Source organism: Mustela lutreola, chromosome 2 (genome assembly GCF_030435805.1).
Source record: "Mustela lutreola isolate mMusLut2 chromosome 2, mMusLut2.pri, whole genome shotgun sequence".
In the NCBI taxonomy this organism is placed as follows: Eukaryota; Metazoa; Chordata; class Mammalia; order Carnivora; family Mustelidae; genus Mustela; species Mustela lutreola.
Genome location: NC_081291.1, coordinates 177,320,820 through 177,345,600, shown reverse-complemented (window position 1 = coordinate 177,345,600; position 24,781 = coordinate 177,320,820). Strand labels below are relative to the sequence as shown.

The window sequence follows — 24,781 nt, the reverse complement described above, 5'->3', positions numbered from 1 at the left end:
TGGGGATAAAAATATATTATATGTTTATAAAAAATTTTAAAAAATTTTTAAAAAATCAATGCACAGAAATCAGTTGCATTTCTCTACACCAATAGCAGGACAGAAGAAAGAGAAATTAAGGAGTTGATCCCATTTACATTTGCACCCAAAACCATAAGATACCTAGTAATAAACCTAACCAAAGAGGCAAAGAGTCTGTACTCAGAGAACTATAAAGTACTCAAAAAAGAAATTGAGGAAGACACAAAGAAATGGAAAAACATTCCATGCTCATGGATTGGAAAGACAAATATTGTGAAAATGTCTATGCGACCTAAAGCAATCTACACATTTAATGCAATCCCTATCAAAATCCCATCCATTTTTTTTCAAAGAAATGGAACAAATAATCCTAAATTTTATATGGAACCAGAAAATACGCCAAATAGAGGAATGTTGCAAAAGAAAGCCAAAGTTGATGGTATCACAATTCCAGACTTCAAGCTCTAATATAAAGCTGTCATCATCAAGACAGTATGGTATTGGCACAAAAACAGACACATAGATCAATGGATAAGAATAGAGTACCAAGGAATAAACCCTCAACTAACCTTCAACAAAACAGGAAAGAATGTCCAATGGAAAAAAGACAGTCTCTTCAACAAATGGTGTTAGGAAAATTGGACAGCCACATGCAGAAAAATGAAACTGGGCCATTTCCCTACACCCACACAAAAATAGGCTCAAAATGCTTGAAAGACCTCAATGTGACCTTCATCAAAATCCTTGAAGAGAACACAGTCAGCAACCTCTTCGTCATCAACTGCAGCAACTTCTTCCTGGAAACATCACCAAAGGCAAGGGAAGCAAGGGCAAAAATGAACTATTGGGACTTCATCAAGATCAAAAGCTTTTGCACAGCAAAAGAAACAGTCAACAAAACCAAAAGACAACTGACAGAGTGGGAGAAGATATTTGCAAATGACATAACAGATCAAACAGTATCCAAAATCTATAAAGAACTTACCAACTCAATACCCAAAGAACAAATAATCCAATCAAGAAATGGGCAGAAGACAGGAACAGACATTTTGGCAAAGAAAACATCCAAATGGCCAAAAGACACATGAAAAGGTGTTCAACATCACTCAGCATCAGGGAAATACAAATCAAACCTCAATGAGATACCACCTCACACCAGTCAGAATGGCTAAAATTAACAAATCAGGAAATGACATGTTGGTGAGGATGCAGAGAAAGGGGACCCTCCTATACTGTTGGTGGGGATGCAAGCTGGTGCAATCGCTCTGAAAAACAGCATGGAGGTTCCTCAAGAAATTGAATATAGAGCTATCCCATGACCCAGCAATCGCACTGCTGGGTATTTACCCTAAAGATACAAATGTAGTGCACGAGAATGCTTACAGCAGCAATGTCCATAATAGCCAAACTATGGAAAGAACCAAGATGTCCATCAATAGAATGGATAAAGAAGAAGTGATATATATATACAATGGAATACTCTGCAGTCATCAAAAGAAATCTTGCCATTTTCGTTGATGTGAATGGAACTAGAGGGTATTATGCTGAGCAAAATAAGTTAATCAGAGAAAGACAATATTCATGTGATCTCTCTGATATGAGGAATTTGAGAGGCAGGGCAGGGGTTTATGGGGGTAGAGCAGGAAAAAATGAATCAAGATGGGATCGGGAGGGAGACAAACCATAAGAGACTTTCAATATCACAAAACAAACTGAGAGTTGCTGGGAGTTGGAGGGGGAGGGATAGGGTAGTTGGGTTATGGACATTGGGGAAGGTATGGGGTATGGTAAGTGCTGGGAAATGTGTAAGCCTGATGATTCACAGACCTGTCTGTACAGGGACAAATAATACATTATATGCTATGGGACAAATAATACATTATATGCTATTATATTATATGTTAATAAAAACAGTTTAAAAAAAAAAAGAATTAACACTATGTATAATGTCTACCTTTCAGAACTTGAAAAGACAAATTAGCCATTGAAGGTTTGAAATAGCCCTGCAATGATGAAATCTGCCTAATCTCAATAATTCAAAATTTCTGCAACACAAATGCTTTCAACATATTTTTTCTACATAACATTTAGTAATATTCCTAGGGCTAGGGGCGCTTGGGTGGCTCAGTCAGTTAAGCATCTGACTCTTTCTCTCACCTCAGTAGTGATCTCAGAGTCCTGGGATAGAGCCCCACGGTGGTTGGGCTCCACACTCAGTGGGGAAACTGTGTGAGAATTCTCTTCCCTGTCTACGGCCATACCACCCTGAACACACCCAATCTTGTCTAATCTCAGAAGCTAAGCAGGGTCGGGCCTGGTTAGTACTTGGATGGGAGAATTCTCTTCCCCTCCCTCTACTCCTCCCCCTGCTGGTGTGCTCGCTCGCTCGCTCTCTCTCTCTTTCAAATAAATAAAATATATCTTAAAAAATATTCCTAGACACTGGACTCCCACAGAGTGTTACTAATATTATTATTACTATTACTATTGTTATTATTATTTATAAGGAACAAAGAATTAGATTCTTACCTCACTGAATAGGCTAACTTCTTGCCCTCATGAGACCCCAAATTCTTGCCTAACAACATGATAGGTGGAATTCTTAATTTATGAGTTAAATTAGTGAGCCTGATATTCCCATGGGGCGCCTGGGTGGCTCAGTGGGTTAAGCCTCTGCCTTCGGCTCAGGTCATGATCCCAGGGTCCTGGGATTGAGCCCCACATCGGGCTCTGTGCTCAGCAGGGAGCCTGCTTCCTCCTCTCTCTCTGCCTGCCTCTTTGCCTACTTGTGATCTCTGTCTGTCAAGTAAATAAATAAAATCTTTAAAAAAAATAATAAATTATAAATAAATAAATAAATAAATAAAATTAAGACCCAGATTAGGACCTAAAAGCATTGTCCCAAAACCCAAAATTGATCATTTTTTATGCATATGCCTATATATATTTTTGTTATAAAGAGGAATATTCAGATGAAAATATATTCATAGGTATATTCATGGATTTAAAGATGGTAGTCTTCATAATCTCAAAATGGAAATTAACCAACAAAAGTTTACTAGTGCAGTTAACCCTATGCTAGTGTTTTGAGCAACACAGTTTTCTGCTTTCAAGGAGCTCGCAGTCTTTTTGACTTCTCAAGATGTGGAATTTATAATCCAGAAGGCAGAAGATAGCACAAGATAACACAAATTAAAATAGCAAATAATATTCATTTGTGTTGATACAAATATGTCTTATCCTTATTAATGTCCAGTAAGAAACCCTCTCAGTCTAGTCAGTGAAAGTGGGAATGGGGAAGCCCAGCTGATCCTGAACAATGGTCTTCCTGTGCCACATGGCCAGATGCGATATCCGTATCCACCTGAAACTCTCTGATTAGTATAGCATGGAAGTCTAATAAAAATTAAGGTTCCAGAAAGGATGCAAAATATACACAACAAAATAACCTAAACTGAAAACCAAGATAATGAAGAATTAGAAGATAGAAGAAATGAGGATGGGAAAAATCAGATGAAACCAATACAGAGTGACACACTCCTTCTCTAATGTCCAATGGAAATAAAGCTGTAAGAAACAACTTACAAGAATTTCAAGGGACCACTTTTTGCACAGAAATTTAAGTCTCACTTCTTAACAGGTCATTTCTCTTCCAACCCCATTTCATAGTAATCCAAGGCCCATTTAACCAGGTGTCAATAACTGTGATGCTTTTAAGGTTTCTTGCACATAGATTTAACCATTTCCTTTTGCACTGAGTGAAACTCCACGATTGTGACTTTCCTTCTAAAAAAACAAACAGGCTGCCAGAGATGAAGAGATCTGGTATGGGCATACTGAGTGTACTCACAAAGCCATATGACGGCCTTAAGCAGAGGTGGTAAGGGATAACCATTATGTGTTCACATTTAAGAAATAAATTATGAATAACATAGTAGTCAAGATATGTAGGACTCTAAATTGCTCCCCTTGTTGTCATGGAGGCTCTATAAGGATATCTTGTAATATGTTTCCCTTACAAGAAAATAGATGAGAACGAGAAACCATGAGATGATATTTAGCCATCATGGAGGGTCCAAAAATAAGTGGCCACAGTTCTTAAGTGCATTCAGCATTAGCTGCAGTCTATTTTCCATTCATTCAGTCAATCAAATGGATTATAATGTGGGGCATCTGGGTGGCTCAGTGGGTTAGGCCTCTGCTTTTGGCTTCGGTCAGGATCTCAGGGTCCTGGGATCGAACCCTACATCGGGATCTCTGCTAAACAGGGAGCCTGCTTCCCCTTCTCTCTCTGCCTGCCTCTCTGCCTACTTGTTATCACTCTCTCTGTGTCAAATAAATAAAACCTTAAAAAAAAAGGATTATAATGTGATGGTGTATGCCAGAAGAGTATATTTGGCCCCTTTTTATTTCAAAGAAATACTGAAACACATCTGCTCAAATAACACTTGTACTTCTACTGACTTACCAGTCAGGAAGACTCAGTTTTTAGGCCAACATGCAGACTGACCCTCCTTATTTCCAACGAAAAAACATAAAGCTTATATTCTATTTTCACCCTAACAAGTAAGGACGAAGCTTTTCTTTTCTGTGTGTTTCTTGATTCCAACTTCTGACTTACATTTTGCATTCTGAGTTATCATCTCAAAGCTCCTGGTAATGAGTAAAAACCTCCTCTGAGCTCCTGTCATAGAGCCCAGGATTTATCTTGCCCATAGAATTTGCCATGTTGAATATAAAGGATCCATTTACCTCTGCCTCCCTGACAAGATTTTAAATTCCTCAAAAGTGGGAACCAAGCAAATTGGTCTTTGGGACTTCAGCTTGTACAATGATGCCAGAAATATACCAACAGCTCTAAATGTGTTGATGTTGTTGTTGTTGTTGTTTTGTTCAGTTTTTTTGTGTTGTTTTGTTTTGATGAGCTAAATAGGGTGTAAGGGGCTAGGAATATAGAATGGTAGGAGAGAAGTTAATAATTAATTTTTTTTAAAGTTCCACAATCCACAAACTTATATAGACTACCCATTCTATGCTAGGCCTAGTGTCAGGAAAAGGGGTTAAACCTTCAAGAAGAAGGCAGTGAAGTTAAGGAGAAAAGAGATGAGCATATGTAGAAAACTCTAGATAGCAAAAAAAATTTCATAAGAGAAGTGCTTACTTTCCTGGGAGCTTCAGAAAATGGATCAGAAAACAGATCTTCAAAAAGGTGGTATTGAAGTAATAAAGGATGTGAGCATGGGTCCATACGTGGTTCTGGCAACAGGAGCTCCAGGCACCACCACATGGAAGATGAAGAGTCAAGCATTATGAAAAGCTAACTGTCTCTCCTAACAGAAGCATAGGGTATGTGAGTGAGGCTGGAAATGAAGACTGAGCTTGAATCACTGGGCAGGGGGTGGGGGTGAGGACCTTGAATGTCAGAATACAAATTCAGATTTTTTAAAAAATATATTTTATTTATTTATTTGACAGACAGAGATCACAAGTAGGCAGAGCAGCAGGCAGAGAGAGAGAGAGGAGGAAGCAGGCTCCCTGCTGAGCAGAGAGTCCGATGTGGGGCTTGATCCCAGGACCCTGGGATCATGACCTGAGCCGTAGGCAGAGGCTTAACCCACTGAGCCACCCAGGCACCCCCAAATTCAGATTTTTTTAAAAATCAAATAATGTTCTGCCATTAATGGTGTCTGAATGCAGATATGGCATAATCCTTGCGGGATTTAAGGTCATTGCTCTCAAGGCAACATTCAAGGTGATCTGGGGACAGCACATGGCAGTCTAAGGCAAGGGTACTTCTTAGATCTCTCATCGCAGATAAACATTTTTTTTTTAAAGATTTTATTTATTTGACAGAGAGAAAAAGATCACAAGAGAGGCAGGCAGAGACAGAAGGGGAACAGGCTCCCTGCCGAGCAGAGAGCCTGATGTGGGGTTCAGTCCCAGGACCCCGAGATCATGACCTGAGCCGAAGGCAGAGGCTTAACCCACTGAGCCACCCAGGTGCCCCGCAGATAAACATTTTTGCCTGTCAGACTGGAGTTCTTCATGGAAATCTTGTATTAAGATGTAACTAACTCTGATCAGGAAATAGGGGATTTATTATAACTGAACATGAGGTAAATATTAACAAGTACCTAAGAGAGCAAACCACGATCAGAAAGAATGGAGAATAGAAGTTAAAGAAAAGTTAAGAGTTATTTAGCAAGGGCATTCTAGAATCAAGACAATTCCCAGACAGCAGATAGGGTCTAGGGTGCCATAAAGTAAGGGTGAACTATATTTTACTAGTACCCTGGAAGGCCTATACTTTTCCACTCCTGAATAAGAAATAATCCCTGGATTATATCACCCTTTCTTTGCTGCACTGGCCCCATGAAAGAATTTCTACAATGAAATTTTTTTAAGGTATAAAAAAAGAATAGTGACTCTAGTTGTCACTGGTTATGGGGAAGGTGAGAGCCAGAAAAAGGCTCACAGACCCTAGTAAAAATCTAATCATTTGGGAAACTAAAAGAGCTATAAAAAATTTAGACTATATTGAAAAGGGCAACCAAGATTTTCCCCATTAAAGAAATAAAGAGGTAAGGCACTGGGGAGAGAGAGGACTATCTAGTGAGAGACCCTTAGAGAGATTCTTAGGAAATTAAATCAATTAATATCCAAATTAATTAATTTGGATATCAAGTATATCTTGGACAATGGACAGTGTTTCCAGAAACCAGGGATAGGTGTGGTGTGGTCCCATTTCCAACAGGCAAAATGAGAATTACTCCTTGATTCAGAGAAAGAGAGTTGAAATGCTTCCAGGTTTAGAGGCTGACAGCTAACATAGGAGACTTCCACCAGTCCCTACCACTGAGAGCAGCAGTGCTTACAGGTAAGGGCTAGCTAAGTGGCTATGGTACACCACTCTTAGGGATTCTGTACCTGAAATACAGACAAGGTTTGATATTGGGGTGTAATCCCCTTATAGCAAGCACTGGATTCATGCATTATGAACTCTTACTCCCAGTCGTAAAGCTAAGCATGTGCATCACTGAATGTTGGATTGACTTCACGAGGAAGAATAAAAGGATCATCTACCCGACTGGCACAGAGCAGACCTCTGAAGTGTGGCAAGACATTTGGAGAATGCCTGGTTAAGCCTTCTTATTTTGCATACAGACACTAAATCCAAAAAAGGATAAAACACCGCCCCAAGTTTTCACGGGTAGTTAGTGGTTGAGTTGGGACTAAACCCCAGATTTCCTGACTCTCTGTCCAGTGCTCTTTACAAAGCCAGCAGGAGTTGTGAGGCAGTCTTCTGTAGTATCACCCGAGTCAGCTCTCTACCATCTGGGCCAACAGGAAAACAGTGACTCACAGAATCCAGCATTCCTTTGGAGTGCAGGAGAGGTGTGCCTTTCTTCTACATTCTGAGCCTTTTCAATTTCTGTAAATAAAACCCTATTTTAAATGCCCTGGGAGAGTTGGCAATCGTGAGTTCCCCGCAGGTCAAGATCATATTTAGAACATTAGAACAAGCTTAGGCTGACTGACTGATAGATCCTTTGATAGATGAAGAGCAAATGACTGTACATCAAACTCCAAATTGTCAATAATTTTTGCTTAGACTAACAGCCATGTTCATGCATTTTGAAGCACTTAGGAGTGGCACAAAGAATGAGAGCCTGAAATTTGCCAAGGGTAACACATGTAAAATCATTGCAAGTTAGCTGTTTAGAAGCATACATGTGAAGGTATAGCTTTTAATGTCAGGTTCCACTGTTCTTTAATCCAGGACACCTTGAAAACTCATGATCTCATTCATCAGACCAACTATCAGAGAGTGGGTACTTTCTGAGAGCTTTAAAACTGCCACGGGTAAATGACACACAGAGCGGACACCACCCTTCACATTAATTGCATCCATCATCCTGGCTGTACTCTGGGAGAGCCCTGCCTTTTTCTCTCCTTACAACCGCACAGGGCACTGAGAGCAATAGTCACCACTCTTTCTGCCACCTCTCATAGGCCTCCAAATCCGCAGGACATAAGACACTCTGATTTCTTTATTTCTAAGTATGATAGTAGCCCTAACCATATCCCTCGCATGTATCTGCAAAGCTACTGTAAAGACAATATTCAAAGAAAAGCAAAATTTAATAGTATGCCATTCTACTGTTCAAAAGTGCTCAATGACTTCTCACTGCCTACAGTACACAGCTCAGACTACTGAGGTGACACATAAAGCCTCCAGCAGGCTGATCCCACCTCTCCTTTCCTGTTTCTTAGCCTCATTATTCTGCTACATAGACCCTTCCCTCTTAATCATGCTGGTCAATTCACTGTTCCCCCAAATAATCTTGTGCCTTCCTCAGCTGAACACATCCTCCTCCTTGCTGTTCTTCTGTTCATCACCCAGGTATCCAAATGTGACTTTCCATGGCTCAGCTCCCTGCTAACTTCTCCTCTTTGCTACCCAACTAATAAAATTTCATGCTTCTTTTCTTCCATGAGAACAGATCTACATTCTTGTTTTCTTCTGCTTTGAATCTCCCACACTGTCTGGTATCCATTTTTAATAAACATGTGTTAATTGATTAATTCCAAAAAGGGGGGGGTCCATATTTAAGGCTCTTTAAAATATGGTAATAATCTGGAGCTGTTATTATATTATCCACACAATGGAAACTTCAGAGCATCTAGTATGTTGTCATTGGATTCCTTTCTTTCCACAGAAAACCAAACTAGGTCATTTCAAACCTCAGTCACCTTCAGAGAGATTCTAGGAGGGCACGCTAAGAACCAGCAAAGAAATCACATTCCTGGATTCCTTACTTGTTGTCCAGATCTGCTACTGAATCAGATTCAGGCAAGTGTGAACTGGAGAAATGAACTAATCATTAGCACCAACCAAACAAAATGAAAGGAGCTCTTTTGTTATGTTGGCTGGATATTCAGGTTTGAAAGGAGGGAGTGAAGGAAGAAAAAGGAGAAGAAAACTAACAGCCATCAACTGTCTTCCCTTTGAGTGTACCTTTCTTGCCTTTTCTGTTTATTTATTTTTTTTACAACTATGTGATAGAACTGGAATATTTGGAAGGCATAAAATTGGAATTGAAAAGGTGATTTGCTGTAATCTAATGAGGATAATTCCTAACATGTTTACCACCCAGATGCTCCTCTAACTGGGTCTTGTTTAGTTTGCCCAGAATACATTTCTTTGCTAAATTAAAAAGTGCCTAAAGTGGTACCCTGCCTATAAAATGACATCTGATTTCAGGAGTCACGCCAGAGTAGTCAATGCAGTCCTGCTTGTAGGTCTAGTAACAAGGGTTATTTATTTCATAAATTTAATTTCATGGGTTTGGCCACATCCTTAAAAGACAAACATACTATTTGGAAATAGGAAAACTGAGTTATTAAGGATGAGAAAAGAATAAAACCAAAGAGCAAATAGGCAAAAAAAAGTTAATGTGAATATTCTAGCTTCCTAAGCATTCATTAATTCTTTTTTTTTTCATTCATTAAACTAATAAATAGTAGTCACTTTCTATGTATCCATGTTCCATAGTGTCATTTGTTCAATTATATTATATATATCCATTGAGTACTTGTTTTCTGCCAGCTAGTTAACCACTAGATATAACTTCTTTGCAGCCTAAAAGTTACTGAAAATAATGCAAATTTGGGGATATATATGAAAGATTATAAATATTAAAGAAACAATTTCAAAAAAAATCATACCATCTGGAATAATTGTTCCAAGGTCAAATTTGTCTATGATAAATTTTAAATTTTTCATCTGGTATATCACTAATCTTTCTTCATAGCCCCAGCACATGGGGTTCTACTTTGTTAATTTCCACATGTATCCAATTGAGAATAAGCTTAGTTACAAAAGAAGCAATGGAAGCCTTGGGCTCCAGAGGCAAACAGATGGGAATATGGCTATGGGAAAAACTAAATCCAGAGTAAACTTCACGCATGTAGCATGTAGCATGTAGTATTATTTTTACCCAAATGCCACTGTTGGGCATTTTCTTAATGGAATTCTTTTTTTTTCTTAATAAAATTTTATTTATTTATTTATTTATTTATTTGAGAGAGAGAGATCACAAGTAGGCAGAGAGGCAGGCAGAGAGGCAGGCTCCCTGCTGAGCAGAGAGCAATGCTGGGCTGATCCCAGGGTCCTAAAATCATGACCTGAGCCACCAAGGCACCCCTTAATGGAATTCTTTAAATCCTTTTTTTATAGTTGTGACCTTCTTTAGACCAATGATTCTTATAGGGAGGAGAGAATTTTGCCTCCCTACTCCAAAGACATTTGTCTAAGTGTAGGGACATTTTCAATTTCACCACTTAGGAAGGAGGAAGATATTGGCATCAGGTCTGTAGAAACCAGAGAGGCTGCCCATCACTATGCAGTGCAAGGGGGGAAGTCCCCACAACATAAAATTATCCAGCCCAAGATGTCATAGTACCCAGTTTGAGAAACCCTGCTCTTGACCATCATTTTTCCTTCTCTTGGAGCCTGGTAACCCTCAAAGACATCAGGATCTAACCAGAGACCGGGCTAGGTGTTTTGTTTTGTTTTGTTTTGTTTTGTTTTGTTTTGTTTTTATGACAGTCTGGTGCCCAGCTCACAAGCTTTGAAAGCTCAGTAGCTGTGACATCTTGTAAGTTTGAGCTAGTGGCTTAATCCCTTTAAGATTCCGTTCTTTAAAAAACAAACAAAGCGAAGTAAACAAACAAAAAAACACTACATAATACCTCATAAGGTCGTGGTGAACACTAAATCAAGTTTTCTATCTATCTATAGGTAGATATATTTATGTAAAGACCTAATCAGTGAAAGCCCTCTCGTTCTTCCCGGTCCACTCACCCCACCCGACTCCTTTCTTTCCCCTCTCAATATCCCCCATCCTCAAGGCTCAGGTTCTCCCCTTTAAAAGGTTTTAATTCCTTTGGTGGCTGAGATCAAGTTTGGGCTGGGAAGTGAGTCACCGCTCAGCAGCTAAAGGAGCTTGTTTTTCTTTCTCTGAATGTATTTCTTAAGAATTTCAGCCTGATCCTTCAGCCGTTTGTTGGTCGAATCCTTTCTTAATGTTCAAGACACACAGAGAGTGAGCTATGGCACTAAGACGGTTTCCAATTGTTAGGAATGAAAGTTTTTTAAATACCGAAAATAACCAGAGGGCAGAGTCCCGAAATCCTGTTACATAAGCAGACGTTGGAAGACCGAGGTTGATTTTGAGGTTCCTTCCTCCACAAGCCAATCTCAGCTGATCCTCCCCAACCTTTGCTGGATTTACCTTAATGCTGCAGAAGTCTCAACAGGGGCCTCTGGATGCTGCACGCTACCGGCAGCACAGGGAGACCTTTCTTGACAAATAAGCACTGCCGGGAGTGAGGAGCGGAGGCGGGTTTTACCCGCGGACCGACCGGGGCTGCGGGCGCAAGCTGCACCCGCTCCGCGCCGCGCGCTCGGCTCCGCGCCCTGGGCTCCGCGCCGCTGCCGGGCGGGCGTCCGCCAGCACTTGGGCTGTGCTCCTCGGACGCCCAGCGGCCCCTCCTTGGCCTCGCTTAGGAACCCTTCCGTTTTCCTGAACCGTTATTTAGTTTTTCAAATTCACAGAAAACACCTTTAGTGCTAACAGTCACCCACAAAAAATAATAATAATAATAATAATAATAATAATAATAATATATTTTTTAAAAAAAGTCACACAAAAGCAAAAAATAATCCAGTTCTCCTTTCCTTCCAGACCTTGCGTGTTTGTCTCTCTCTGTCCCCTATTCATCTTTTCCCCAACCCATTTGCCGTCTTTGGTCTACATCCCTTTCTCTGTTGTTCTTCGTTCCCCCTTTTTTCTTTCTCTTTCTCCCTCCCTCTCCCGTTTCCATTCCTTCCACCGCTTCTACAGCCTCCTCCCGTCGCGTCTCTCCTCCCTCTTTCGGGCTCCTGCTCTGCCCTCTCCGCCCCTCCCCAGAGAAGAGTGTCCAGCTCCTCCCGGGGCTACCCGCCCGCCGCTCCTTTCCTGCCCACCTACTATGAGGAGCAGCTCCTCCCACCTGCCCATAAAAGCCAAGTGCATGTTACCAGCCGCGGATCAGAGCACTTTCCCGGTCCTCTCCTGTGGGAGCCCCCTGAGCCTTTCTCCTGGATCTTACGTGCTCAAGGTAAGACAACACTTCTGCAGGCATATGACCTACTAGGGGTTGCTGCGGGGGTGGGGAGTAAGTCTCCTCTGGTCAACACGCTTACTGTTTGGTTTGAGCTGACTCCTACGGATGCCAGATCAGCTGCTCCTTTAACTAGCAACTGGTTTAAAAACAAACTTCTGTTTGAACGGTAAAATAAAAGTTCATTTGGGGCAGAAACAGCAGCACAAATACTGCAAAAACCTTCTCTTTTTAAATCACTCTTCCCCCTTTGCCGACTGTTGCTGAAGTTAAAATGTATCTGTGTGGGGTGTTTTACTGACGTTTTTCATTGTAAATATTTCCTATATCAGTGGGGGCAAGGAAAACTTTGTCCCATTGTCAAAAATGTACTTTAAAAGAACACAATTAGTTTCCTAAAAATAGCACAGTCAAAAGGTCTGCTAACAATTTAGCAATGTTTTCGAACCCCCAAAGACAGCTTCTGTGAGTCCTTTAAAAAGTATCTTTCCAGGTTTAAGTGCTTGGAAAAAATGATGTGAACGGGTGCCCTTTGCACAGAGACGGTAATCAGGTGGCTGGTAGATAGGAAAGAACAAATCCAAATTTACAAGCTGGGGCAAAATGTGCTCTCACAAAGCTATCTTTTCAAGACTTTTCTAAAATGAGAATGGTGTTGGAACCAAGAAAGTATATAAAAGAACTTCATGAATTTCTATACATACACCTAAACATAAAGCGTTTCAATATGTTTCACAGCAAGAGAAAAATACAGGCCAGATTATACAATTCTTCTGTGTACACCAGACGGTTGTAAAGAAAGATCAGCTCAAAGGCTTTGGAAGTTTGAACCCTACTTGCCACCTTCTTTTCCCTCATCTAGTAAATTAAAATCCACCTGACTAGCACCCGGTTCTCAGAGTTATCCAGTGTTTAAGTTCCATCCCAGGTGAAGACTGCTGTATCTTCCCATTTCTGAGGTCAAAGAAAGAGTCCCATGCACCTGTGACAGGAAAAACATACTCTACAGCTACTTCTGTAAAAACCAGACACTTGGTACATGAAGTTTGCCGTCAAAATCTGTGGGCTGTGTGGGATGAAACTCTCTCATGTGGGAGAAAAACCCTCTTCAAATATTTCCTCTGGGGAATTAATTGCACAAGACCACATAGAGACGACAAACCAAAGCTGGCAGTCAGGAAACCAAACCACTATTTCAACCCTTAAGGTTCTTAAAGTAAAAGGGGAAGAGTTTCACTTTTTTTTTCTTTTTTGTTTGTTTATATCATTTCACTTAAAAAGGGGAAACTCACCAAAGCTGTCAATAAAACTTCACCATTAAAGAAAGTACAATCATCAGAAGTTTAACGGAGGGTCTTTCAAAGCTATTCTCCATATCTTTTGCATATCAAAAGAAATAATAAAGATATACTAAAATTCTGTTGGCATGGAGGGAATGCAGGGCTATTATTCAAATGAAAGACTTACCCGGAAAGCTTTGTGTCATGCAAAATTTTGCTTCATTGGAAAAAGTTATTGCAAGGAGTATGGTTTCCTTAAAGAAAATGATATAAAATTACTATTGGCCAATAGTATGTGACCTGAGCATATTAAAATACCTTTCATCTGGAGCCACAACGCAGACTGCTTGCTTCATATCTGATGTTAACTGGGTAACCAACCACGACAAGAGCACAGGTATGGGACAAGGCCAAACCAAATGTGTGGCGTGTCCAAGTTAATTCTTCTTTTATGGTAGTACCGAACTCATGCTATCATCACAAGGGTGAAAAGACACTACTTCATTCACCAGATTTCCCTTGAGGGAAGTTATCTTTCCAGAAAGAAAAAAAGAGACAGAGAGAGAGAGAGAAAGTGCTCCCAACGTAAAAGAGCTCCTGTTATTCCTAAATTTGGGGATGAAAAGTGTTCTCCCAGAGTTAGCTTCTGCTTTTCCTGGCAGCTGATCCATTCTACCAGCTTTGAACCACTTAAGAATAACGGCCTCCCCCTTGTGCCATCAAGTTCAGCACCCTAAATAACTGGGTGAGATCATGGAGATCACTCATGACCTAACTTTCCCAGGGCCCTTTACTGGACTCTTAAAGTGATTCTTTCCCTATAGCATACACATCAGGCATGATGATTCTTCTCTTAAGTTTTTAGGAAAAGCAGTGCCGGGGTTTCATTTAGTTACTTCAGTATCTCCCCTTTGCACCCTGTATGGAGACCTCACGTGAGTCTTCTCTTTGTGCCATTATATAGCTGCTCCTGGATTGAGTTCATGGCCATAACCTAAGTGACACCGTTCCAGCAGGCTTGCTGGGCTCCTTTAATGGTTCTCAAAAAAGGAAAAAGGAGCAGCTGCCTGTTTCACTAGAGACACAGGGAAGGTGTACCACCAATTGCAAGGGCCTGCTACACCTAGGGAAACACACATTTGAGATTTTCTACGACTCACAATTCTAAAACGATATTCTTTCCATGACCAGCAAGTATATCCCACTTTCTTCCATTCATGCTACAAAAGTCAAAGAGAAGAGAATGGGGATGAGAGCTGAGAGTGAAGCCAGGAGGAATCTCTCATAGAAAGTGCTGTAGAAGAAGAGAAAGAGCAGAATCTCTTCCCAATGCAACTTCTTTTTGCTTTAACTGATGTGGGACATGAAGAGATGCAGAGGGGCAAATATTCATACGTGATCTTGGCTTCTGTCTTAAATTAGTAAAAGTATTTCTACTAATACATTAAAATCTATCTCTGCCGTGTCCTTCTGGAACAGAGGAGAATAGCCCAGTTCTATGGACCAAACGATTTCAGGTCTGCCCCCCATTAAAACCCGTAGGACCTTAACAGTTACAATTTTAAAAACTATACGATGAGTACAAAACAGAACATTAATGGGTGGTTTACATCAACAAACCCACTTTCCCAAAGGGCCCAATGGTGGGTAATTATTTGCAAGTGAGAAGTTAGAAGCAACGGTGTACTCCTTTTTATCTGTGGTCACCCACTTCTGGTATGGCAACTTGCAGAGTGATGGAGATGTGGACCTATTTCCCCACCTCTGGTCCTCCCAGTAATCCTTTCTTCCTGCATTGGCTTCTTTCTCTTCCACTGAGGCTTCATAACCATACATACATATAATTTAAAGAAAGTACAGATCTTGGGCGCCTGGGTGGCTCAGTGGGTTAAGCCGCTGCCTTCGGCTCAGGTCATGATCTCGGGGTCCTGGGATCGAGTCCCGCATCGGGCTCTCTGCTCAGCAGGGAGCCTGCTTCCTCCTCTCTCTCTGCCTGCCTCTCTGCCTACTTGTGATCTCTCTCTGTCAAATAAATAAATAAATAATCTAAAAAAAATAATAAAAAATAAAAAATAAAAAAAGAAAGTACAGATCTTGAGACTAGAACTCAGTCTTCTGAGAGGTGCACTGTTCTCATTTATTGAGTGAAAAGGAAAACAAAAGGAGAGGAAAGGAAAAGATGAAGGGGATGAATGAATGTTCTTTGGAACTTAGAGAATGTTTTACTTTAGCATTTTGTGAAATGGACCTCTTAGTAACCAAAGCATCCAGAATTTTAAAAAAATAATAATTTTTTTAAAAGATCAACTCACTAGTTGCTACAAAATGCTAAGGTTATAATGAAAAAGATCTTCAATGACCTGGCAATCATTAACAGCAGTTTAGACCCCCAGTACTGAATGAAAGCTCTGCGAAACTTGCCTTTTCCAGAGTGAAGAGTGAGAAAGAAAATTAACCACATTTCAGCACCAACAGAGAAGCCACTAATCAAACATTCCACTATTGCTTTGGTAACTGTGTTTGCTGTTTGAGGAAGGAGGTTCTTTATAGTCTATTCTCAAGCAAATAGTTGTGCAGTAAAGGGGTTAGAGGGGGCCCTTAATCTGGGGGCCCTGTAGACACAAATCCACAAAGCCACTGAAATTGTGTGACACCCACTGAAGTGACTGAAACAAAAATGTTCCTGAAAACTGATTACAGAGAGTAATTAGCTAAAATAATACTGAATTCTAACTGTTCAATGTGGCATAACAGCAAAAGCACCTCACAGCACCTCTAGCTGATTATATATGATATTAAAATACACCTGAGGGTTCACATTCAACCTCCTCTATTAATTTTGGGTTCATTGCCATCCTTCTTCCTAGAAAATGAAAACTTCCATTCTCCCCTTCAGCATAAGATCTCTCTTCAATTACTACAGATTAAGTTCCTGGAGTACCACTCATACTTGTGGATTTTCTCATTACCAAAAGTCTCATACTTCTCTTAAACAGGATGTAAATTTTCACTCCGGCAAATAAGAAGGCTTTACATTTTTGTAAACCTTAATTCATCTATCTAGAAGAAAGGTAATTTAAAATTGCCATTGCCTCCAACAGGCCCTTCTGAATGACGTTTCTAAACACTCTAGTCCCTATTCTAATTTCTTGGGTATTATACTGAGAGAATAACAGAGTATAAACGCTGGAAGGATCTTTGGAGCTAATTTTAACTGAAGTTAATTTAACAGGTGAGAAAAGGTCAGGGAGGTTGATGTCATGCCGAAGTTCACCCAGACAGGTGTAGCAGAACTCGGGCTCCAGTTCAGCTCTAGGTAGCTAGACTCTTTGAACAGTGCTCTATCTTGGCTAACCAGAGTGTGTTTTCCCAATACAGTATGTGTCAAAGATGTCTTAAAGTCTCATTAAAATATTTATGTGACAGAACAAATGTATTATTTTGTGATGGTTTAATAGCATAACATTCTTCTTCTCCCACCGAGTAGGCAGTGTGTTGGCCTTATAATCACCTTACTCCTTCCCAGGTCTTTAATGAGAAAAAAAGGCAAAATATGCATAAAGAACAACCAGAGGAAACTTTGAGAAACAGACAGATTGAGGAATATAAGCATGAAATATGTTCTGTCAGAGGAGAGGGGTCAATGACCCAAGAATATAGAGACAAGATAGTGCAGCAAAGAGGGCTCATTCCATCTTCGATAGAAGAGGGAGAAACTTGGTAGAATTTTGAGATACTAGAGAAGAGATTTTTAATATGCCTGATCCAAGAGTCTCTCAAATGTTTGGGAGATAAAATCCTCTTTGGGTCAGGCTCCTTTCAGTACAATGCCATTTGAGGACTGACTCACAGGGGTAAAAGCTTTACAAGTATTACATCTTGTTAAAATTCTTCTTAACCCTTGACTGGGAAAAGAGCCTCATTTGACCTCTAATTCAACTGACTTAGCATACTAACTCTATAGATGTCAAGGCATCAAAATGTTTTTCTGCTAAGATAACGATATAATTTGGGGTGATACATAAAGTTATTCCAATATAGAAAATGATGAAGGTAGAAAAGAATATTCTTGTATCATTTCTGGAAATAATTTACCCTGAATAAGTGGACAGATGTTACCCCAGATGCTTCTTCACTTTCCTCTAAAGCCTGACAATTGTTTGCATATCTTTGAAATAGTACTTGTGTTTCTGAAATTGATTTATTGTATGTTAAAATTTACATAGTCTATGACAGCATCATCGTGAAAACATTCTTTTAAGTAAGTCTCTTGAAGACTGCCTCTCTTAAGCTCTCTATTGATGTGTTTACATCACAGGATATTTAGGCATTGGCATCATTTGATGTGCTGAGATTAAAGACAATCACTTCATGTGCTACTTTTCCAACTCTAACTGAATAGGCTTGGGTGTGGGTGTCAGCTGTTGGCTTCTCCAGGAAATAAAATGTGTCCAGCCTGTTACGGCGCTTCCCCAGTCCTCTCTGTTAGCTAGATAAAACAGCTGTTTTGTCACTGGGCCAGTGACCTCCATACTTCAGGCTTCGTACCAGGGCAACTATGGCTGGTTTATGCAGAAATTTTATGCTACCCAGCAGCAGAGTGGGTAAGTCACAACTGCCTTCAGATCAACAGGAAGACAGTGAATCCTAAGAACTGGTTTGAGAGCATTGTCCTGGGGCAGCTGGGAAACATTTTGGCAACTATTATCCTGTTTGGTTCCTCCAGCTATCCTGCCATGCGCACTCAAAAGATAATCTAAACTTGGTTCATAAGTTCAAAGTGATGACTGTACATTATTCTATCTCTTTAAAGATCTTTACTTACTGATAATCTAGTCTTAAAATCCAGCCGTCATGGTGTTCATCCATGCTATAAATCCAAAGAAGTGGCCTCCTGTTAAAAGGCAGATGCAAAGTAAGTCCAAGACTGATGTGAAGCGAGACACTAGGTTGGGCTAAAAATCTGTGGCTTAGGTGGCCAAAATAGAGGTTGGGAAAAATAGCAGATAAAAAGAGAGGTACAGAGAAAGTATGCTATTGGATCTATAACTCCTGATTTAACCGGAGTTCCCTTCCTAGCTCCCAGTTTATTCTAACCCAATGTTCAAATGAGTGGGGAGGAAAGTCAATGACCAGTAGAGGGAGCCACGGGGCTGAGTGTCTCAAAAACAAACAAAACAAACAAAAAACCTGACTTGTACCAGAGGGGGCCTTTAGAGTTGAATTTTTCCTGATAAAAGGCAGTGACAGGTGTCCTTTGTAGCCAGTGGCTAAGATATACTAAAGGAGTGTATCACATTGTGGTTTTCTTTAAAAAAAAAAAAAAAATAATAATAATAATAATAATAATAATAACCAATATAAGCCTCTAGGAATAAATCACCTGCATTTCAGCAATGCCAGAAATGTCCAGGCTTGTAGAGGTTTGTTTGAAAGAAAACCAAAGCAATCTTAGAAAATGGTCTTTCCAAGGCCACCACTAGCCAAGACTAAATGCCCACGACTAAATGCTCAACTCAGTAAAAAACAAACCCTGGCAGCTGGGGGTCGGTGAGAGGAGGGCAGGGAAGCTCAGGCGCTTGAAAGATCATGAGCTAACAAAGGGAGTCCTGGTGCCCTGCCATGACTAGTCCTTCCTGATAACAGGAGCAGGAAGGGATCTGGGAGGAAGAAGGAGGCAGAAATGGGCCAAACAAGGTTCTCTGAGATGGCCTCAAACCTGCACTGTTGGATCCAGGTCTCTCCAAGGAGAGGCCAGGGCCTTGCCGAGACCGAAGTGAATACCTTTCCGTTGAACATTTCCATTGCACAGCTGTGTTGGGGATGGCTTGTTAAGACTTGAGACACTTGCATAATTCAGAACCCTTTGGGGGATAGAGATCAATTAGGACCATAAAAGAAAAATCCCTGGCACACCAGAGAAGGGCTGCTTGCTTTGTACAATTTATGACATTCACAGGAATACAGAGCAATCCTCTAAGTCTATGTCTGATGTCAGCAGAGATGAACCTATGAAGTTGGTACGCAGAGGCCTACGAAGTCCCCATTTGAGAAAATCATGTGTTTTAATCTCAAAAACACCTTGACTCTTTCTGGGGTCTTAGGAAAGTCATTAATCATCTCTGTGTCTTAATGTATTTATCTTAAATAGGAGAACAGTTTTCAAATAACCACTCTCTTTATCATTTAGAGACACTTGAGGTCTTGCCAGTTATTTTACGGAATGATGCTGCTTAAAGCATACATTGTTTCTGTTACTTATGTAGTGAGTGGATTATACTCAGAACACCTGGTAATGGCTCACAGTGTTGTAAACAAAATCAAGTCAAAATGGAATAAAATTCCAACAAAGCACTTAACCTTTCAAGACACAGCACAAGCATTTTTGTTTCTTAAAATACAAAGGACAATTCCTTATGTCTCAAAGAGCCAGACAAGGTCAAGTGTAAGTAGAAAAGGGAAGAGAAAGAATTAAATTATGGCTTAAGAGTCTCAAAAGACCTCTGTGTTCACTTGTCCATAGTTTGACATTAATTAAAAACTAATTCTCCCCGCACAAAAAAGTTTTTTGTTTTAAAATTCTGTTGTAACTAAAGAAAGATATTTTTAATAATGATATTATATTATGTAAAATCTGAATGTTGCTTCTTCAACATTTTCCAAAGTGTGTTTCAAAAACAGCAGTACCTGGGATATTAACATGTGTTTATACAGAAAAAGCTTCTATGGTCAAATAATTTTAGAAATACTCAATGAAACAATATGATCAGTTCAATTCACTGCAAGTTTCACAAAGACCTTACTATGCTAATTATATTTTCATTTTTCAAAAATGTGACAGTAAATAGTGTGCCCTAAACTTATTTGCTGACAAATCTTCCCAACCTGAAAGCATCTCTTGGGACTGGTATTCTGTGGAACAACTTGGGAACAGTTTAGGAATCACCGTCCTCTTCATTATCTGAAATCTACTGGGACATGGTAATTTCAGTGTTGCTAGTTATTATGTAATACACATTGAGTGTTAGTATAGATTATGTGCTATGCCAAATCATAAAGTAAGGAACTATCCCAATGTAACTTCCATAACCAGTTGAAAAAGAAACAAAAGAAGATGAATGTGTCTTGGTTCAATGGCTCAGTTCTTCATAATAAAAATAATAGCAGAAATGCCAGAATAATTTAAGTGTTTTGAAAATCTAGAAAGATAGATGATGGAAGAGAAGAAGGAAGGAAGGAGGAGGGAAGGGACATTGGACAGATTTAAATGATCTATTCCTTCCTTCTTCTTTCCCATTGTCTAGATATTGTGTGTAGAGAAATGACCATCAATAAGCAATAAATTCAGTAAACGAGGAGCCTGCGTAATTTCACAAATTAGCTCAGCAATCTCTGATCTGGTAATTCTGTGTCACAAATTAGCTCAGCAATCTCTGATCTGGTAATTCTGTGTCACCTTAACCACTGGTAAGGATCTCTAGCCAAACTTCTTCCTTGAGCATTTACTTTCTCACCATAAATAGGAATCTAATTCCCATAACAGGATCACACTAACTGGTATCCTAGTGTATCTTGCTCTATCAGGGATTATTTGGCTTATTGATGACAGTCAGACCTCCAACTCCTATTAAATTTCCTGTTTCTCTTAGGGCCATACTCTGGGAATTCTCTTTCCCCTCCACAAAGATAATGCCCAGAGGTCAGTATCCTAAAAATGTGAGACTGGAGCATCCTCTCCTTTAAGAAAATAAGTATTTCATAGTCATCCAAACGAGTAACTCAAACTCATCATTAGTAGTTATAAAAATAGATACTATTGATTAAGTGTCTAACAGGATCTGACATTGTATCATTATCTCTGTTCCTTATATCAATCCTATGACAGCAGTATTATCATTCTCAATTTTCTTAATTTTTAGTTAATTATTTATTAGAGGGAGAGAGAGTGAGCCCAAGTAGGGTAGAGCAGAGGGAGAGGGAGAAGCAGATGCCCCACTGAGCAGGGAGCCAGTGTAGGCTCGATCCCAGGACCCTGAGATCATGACCCAAGCCAAAGGCAGGTGCTTAACCAACTGAGTCACCCAGTCTCCCCATCATTCTCAGTTTAGAGATGAGAGAAATGGAGCCTCTACTTGGCCAAGAGGCTTGCCCAGGGTCACACAAGTAGCAGGTGGCAGAGCCAGTATTCCCATCGAGGTCACACTCCACACTGCTCCTCCACACTGCCTTTCATAGTGTCTTCTAGTGTCACAAAAGGGAGAAAAAACATCAATTCCCTGTGACAATGCCTCTGACTCATAAAGAAAGTGAGAGAATTCCAGTGGCTCTGTTCCTAGACACTGCCGACTGGCTCTGTTTCTTGTTTAGTACTGTGATTTTAATTTCTTTCTCTTTTCTGTATTTTTTTCCTAAAAGCATGCTGTCATTTTGGAGCCAAAAAAGTAAGGGCTGTGTAACTAGAAAAACCAAAAAAAAGCTATCATTTCTCCCTAGAGTAATTTGTAAGGGCTAAGGTTTCTCCATAAATTCTCCCCAAGTGATCCCAAGTTGCTTGGCATCAGTCTAGAAGAGAGAGTGACAACCTAGCATGTCATTCCTAAGGCGGTAGAAATTCCCATGATTATATGAGGAACAGACAGAACAAAAGCATTACAACATGTTAAACGAACTTGAATCTGGCTCGTCAGATCATTCTCTTTGGCGTTACTTTTATTATCATCCATAGCCAGATGATGAGAGTCAAAACAACTTAAATGATTCCCTCAAGCCATGAGAGTCACCTAGAAAAATGTCTATATTGTCTACACCTGCTGCTTAACTGATATATATGGGTATATATGGAAATAAGTATACCTCGAAGCCTTCCTCTGTGTCGTGCCAAAGACTTGAGAAGAAACAAGGGCTAGTTCTTTCCATATGGTCACATCCTGCATACTTTTTTTTTGCCTTTGTCCTTGACCTTCCCTTTCTGCATGTGGTTTTTCCTAGTTAATCTACAAAATTAAGATTCCTCCTCCAAGTTTCAGATCCTCCAAGATCTGAATCAGGTATCTTCTGCTTTGAGAAGACATGCTTACTCCCTGCCTGCCCCAGGGTCCACTGTACAGCTCTGCCATGCTCCCTAGCCCCCTGGGCATGGCCCTGTCATGGCCATGTCCACGCTGTGATAGCATTGGCCTCTTCTATGTGCAAGACCGGGAGCTCTTTGCCAAAGGCTTCAGGTCCTGCTTATCTCTGCACCCTCAATACTTAGCACATAATAGAAACCTAATAAATGTGAAAAGGAGGAAAGGAAAAAGGGACGAGGCAATAGAATACAGTGACGGTGAATGAGAAGCCTTTAAATGCTCTTTTCTCTATCTCCATAGATTGTTCCAAGAAGACACAATTTTACCTAAGTCCATTCACACCCGGGCACACATAATTAGGTTACCAGTATGACACTTTTTATAGTGTTAAACTTCTGGAGCTAACCATGGCGCATGGGATGAACTTCCATTGGCATGCTAATATTAAATATTAACCTTCTATCTACTAAATTACATAAAGAAAAATTTGTTGGGTGATGCCACAATCCCAGGACTGTTAGTACTCTGCTCATAAATATTAGTGGCATCATGAAACATGGAACAAACACCTTAACTTGCCAGTTAAGCTCAGGTACCTCAACCTCTCTCAACCCAAACCACCTTTCCATCTTCAACCCTCTCTGGTCTACAGCAGGAATCAGGCCTAAACCACAAACATTATTATTCCCCAAAAATCCTCTTTACTTTTCTCTACTGAATGTCCCTCATTGCTCTTAACACTTGACAAAATAACCATAAATTCAAGGTCTCATTAAAGTCTTCCCAAATATTGCAGCCTGCACTGATTCTGGTTTATTCTCAACTGACAAGCAGTTGCTACAAATGTCACTTACATGTTGCCTGTACACAAATCAGAGCTGTCTGCTAGACTATTCTGTAGTGAAGAAATGTGCCCTATCTGAGCTGCACAGAATGATAGCCACCAACCACATACTGGGAACTGAGCACTTGAAATGTGGCTAATGCAAGTCAGGTCCTAAATTTTTAAATTCTATTTTATTATAATCTCCTTAAATTTAAAATCAAATAACCACAGGTGGATAGTGCCTACTGTATTGGACAACACAAAATATTTACATTTTCATGTGCCATGTCTTGTATTCCTTGATGACCACATAAACTACTCAAAAGATGCTTTTCTGTATCCTGAGTGAATGTCACGACCACAGTAGTGTTCTTTAAATATTGTGTTCAGTGCATGGCTTTCCTACCATGCCTAGCATACATTATCTTAATGTATGTATGTATGTATGTATCTACATATATAATTTTAATAAAATACTACAGATGGTATTTCCTTTTTTTTTTTTTTTTAGTTGCTTTAACTCACAGAGAACGGCACTGTAGTGTTATCTAGATCCTTTATCACTATACAAACAAAATGAGATAAAGAATGATTTGAACCGAGTCTTTCAAAGAGAAAGTTCCATTATACACTGCCATCTCTTTTCCCTTTTATAGGAAAAAACACGTTTTATATACCTGTTCATAGAATTGCTTCAATTTTCAATACGACTATTTCTACAGATAAAAACTGTCCCGGGGTATCCAAAACAAGTTCAGTAAGAGATTTTTGCCTCTATCTCCCTCTGAAATCCCATGACTCTCTGAAGGAAAGTAGTTCTTTATCATAGATTTTCCCAGAGCATTTTTGTCCCTATTTCTAGTGATCAAGCTGAGACTCTTTGAAGAAGGCTAAACCCTCTACCAGAAGGTCAAGGGAGGTCACATGTCTTTGGAATTTAACAATGATGTGCCCCTGGCACTTGCTGGCTTACCAAGTCATCATGCCAACAGGCCAACCACGCAATAAAATCCTGTGCCTGGCAAAGCCAAGAGCAAAGTGATCAAACAGTCTGGCTGCAGATTAGATTCTAACTTATTAATAAGCCTTCAGAAAATAAACCAGAGTGAGTCTTTAACAGCAACAGTTTACAGGAGATGTTTAAAGATTTCGGAGGTCCGCCACACCACATGCCTTCCTTCTGACTCAGGGAAGAGCAGGATAGGGCAGAAGACACGCTCAAGAAGCCAGAGCCATCAGCTGTATCTTTTCCATTTACAGCTAAGTCTATCTGGAGTGACTGGAAAAATTTTCAATGAAAACTTTTTTAAAATAATAAAATAAAAGAATTTACCCAGCTATCATGAGCCAGACAACATCAAGAAATAATTATGAGTGTGTATTTTCCCCTGCCTTGTAAAGTATTTACAAATTATAGC

General features: G+C 39.9%; 1 protein-coding gene and 1 long non-coding RNA gene across 4 annotated transcripts in view; one reads left to right on the top strand and one right to left on the bottom strand.

Annotated features, from left to right (window-relative positions):
* The window catches only part of LOC131825211 (uncharacterized), a 31,029-nt gene extending 18,837 nt beyond the window's left edge, over nt 1-12,192 (bottom strand). Inside the window, exon 1 of the long non-coding RNA XR_009351161.1 lies at nt 12,107-12,192. This is a non-coding gene — a long non-coding RNA (uncharacterized LOC131825211). The remainder of the gene's footprint in view (nt 1-12,106) is intronic.
* The window catches only part of COL8A1 (collagen type VIII alpha 1 chain), a 162,604-nt gene continuing 149,802 nt past the window's right edge, over nt 11,980-24,781 (top strand). For 2 of the 3 annotated variants that reach the window (XM_059164367.1, XM_059164368.1), the window contains exon 1: nt 11,980-12,186. The gene's annotated coding sequence lies outside the window, so the exon portion shown is untranslated. The remainder of the gene's footprint in view (nt 12,187-24,781) is intronic. The other variant, XM_059164369.1, reaches the window with a different exon arrangement.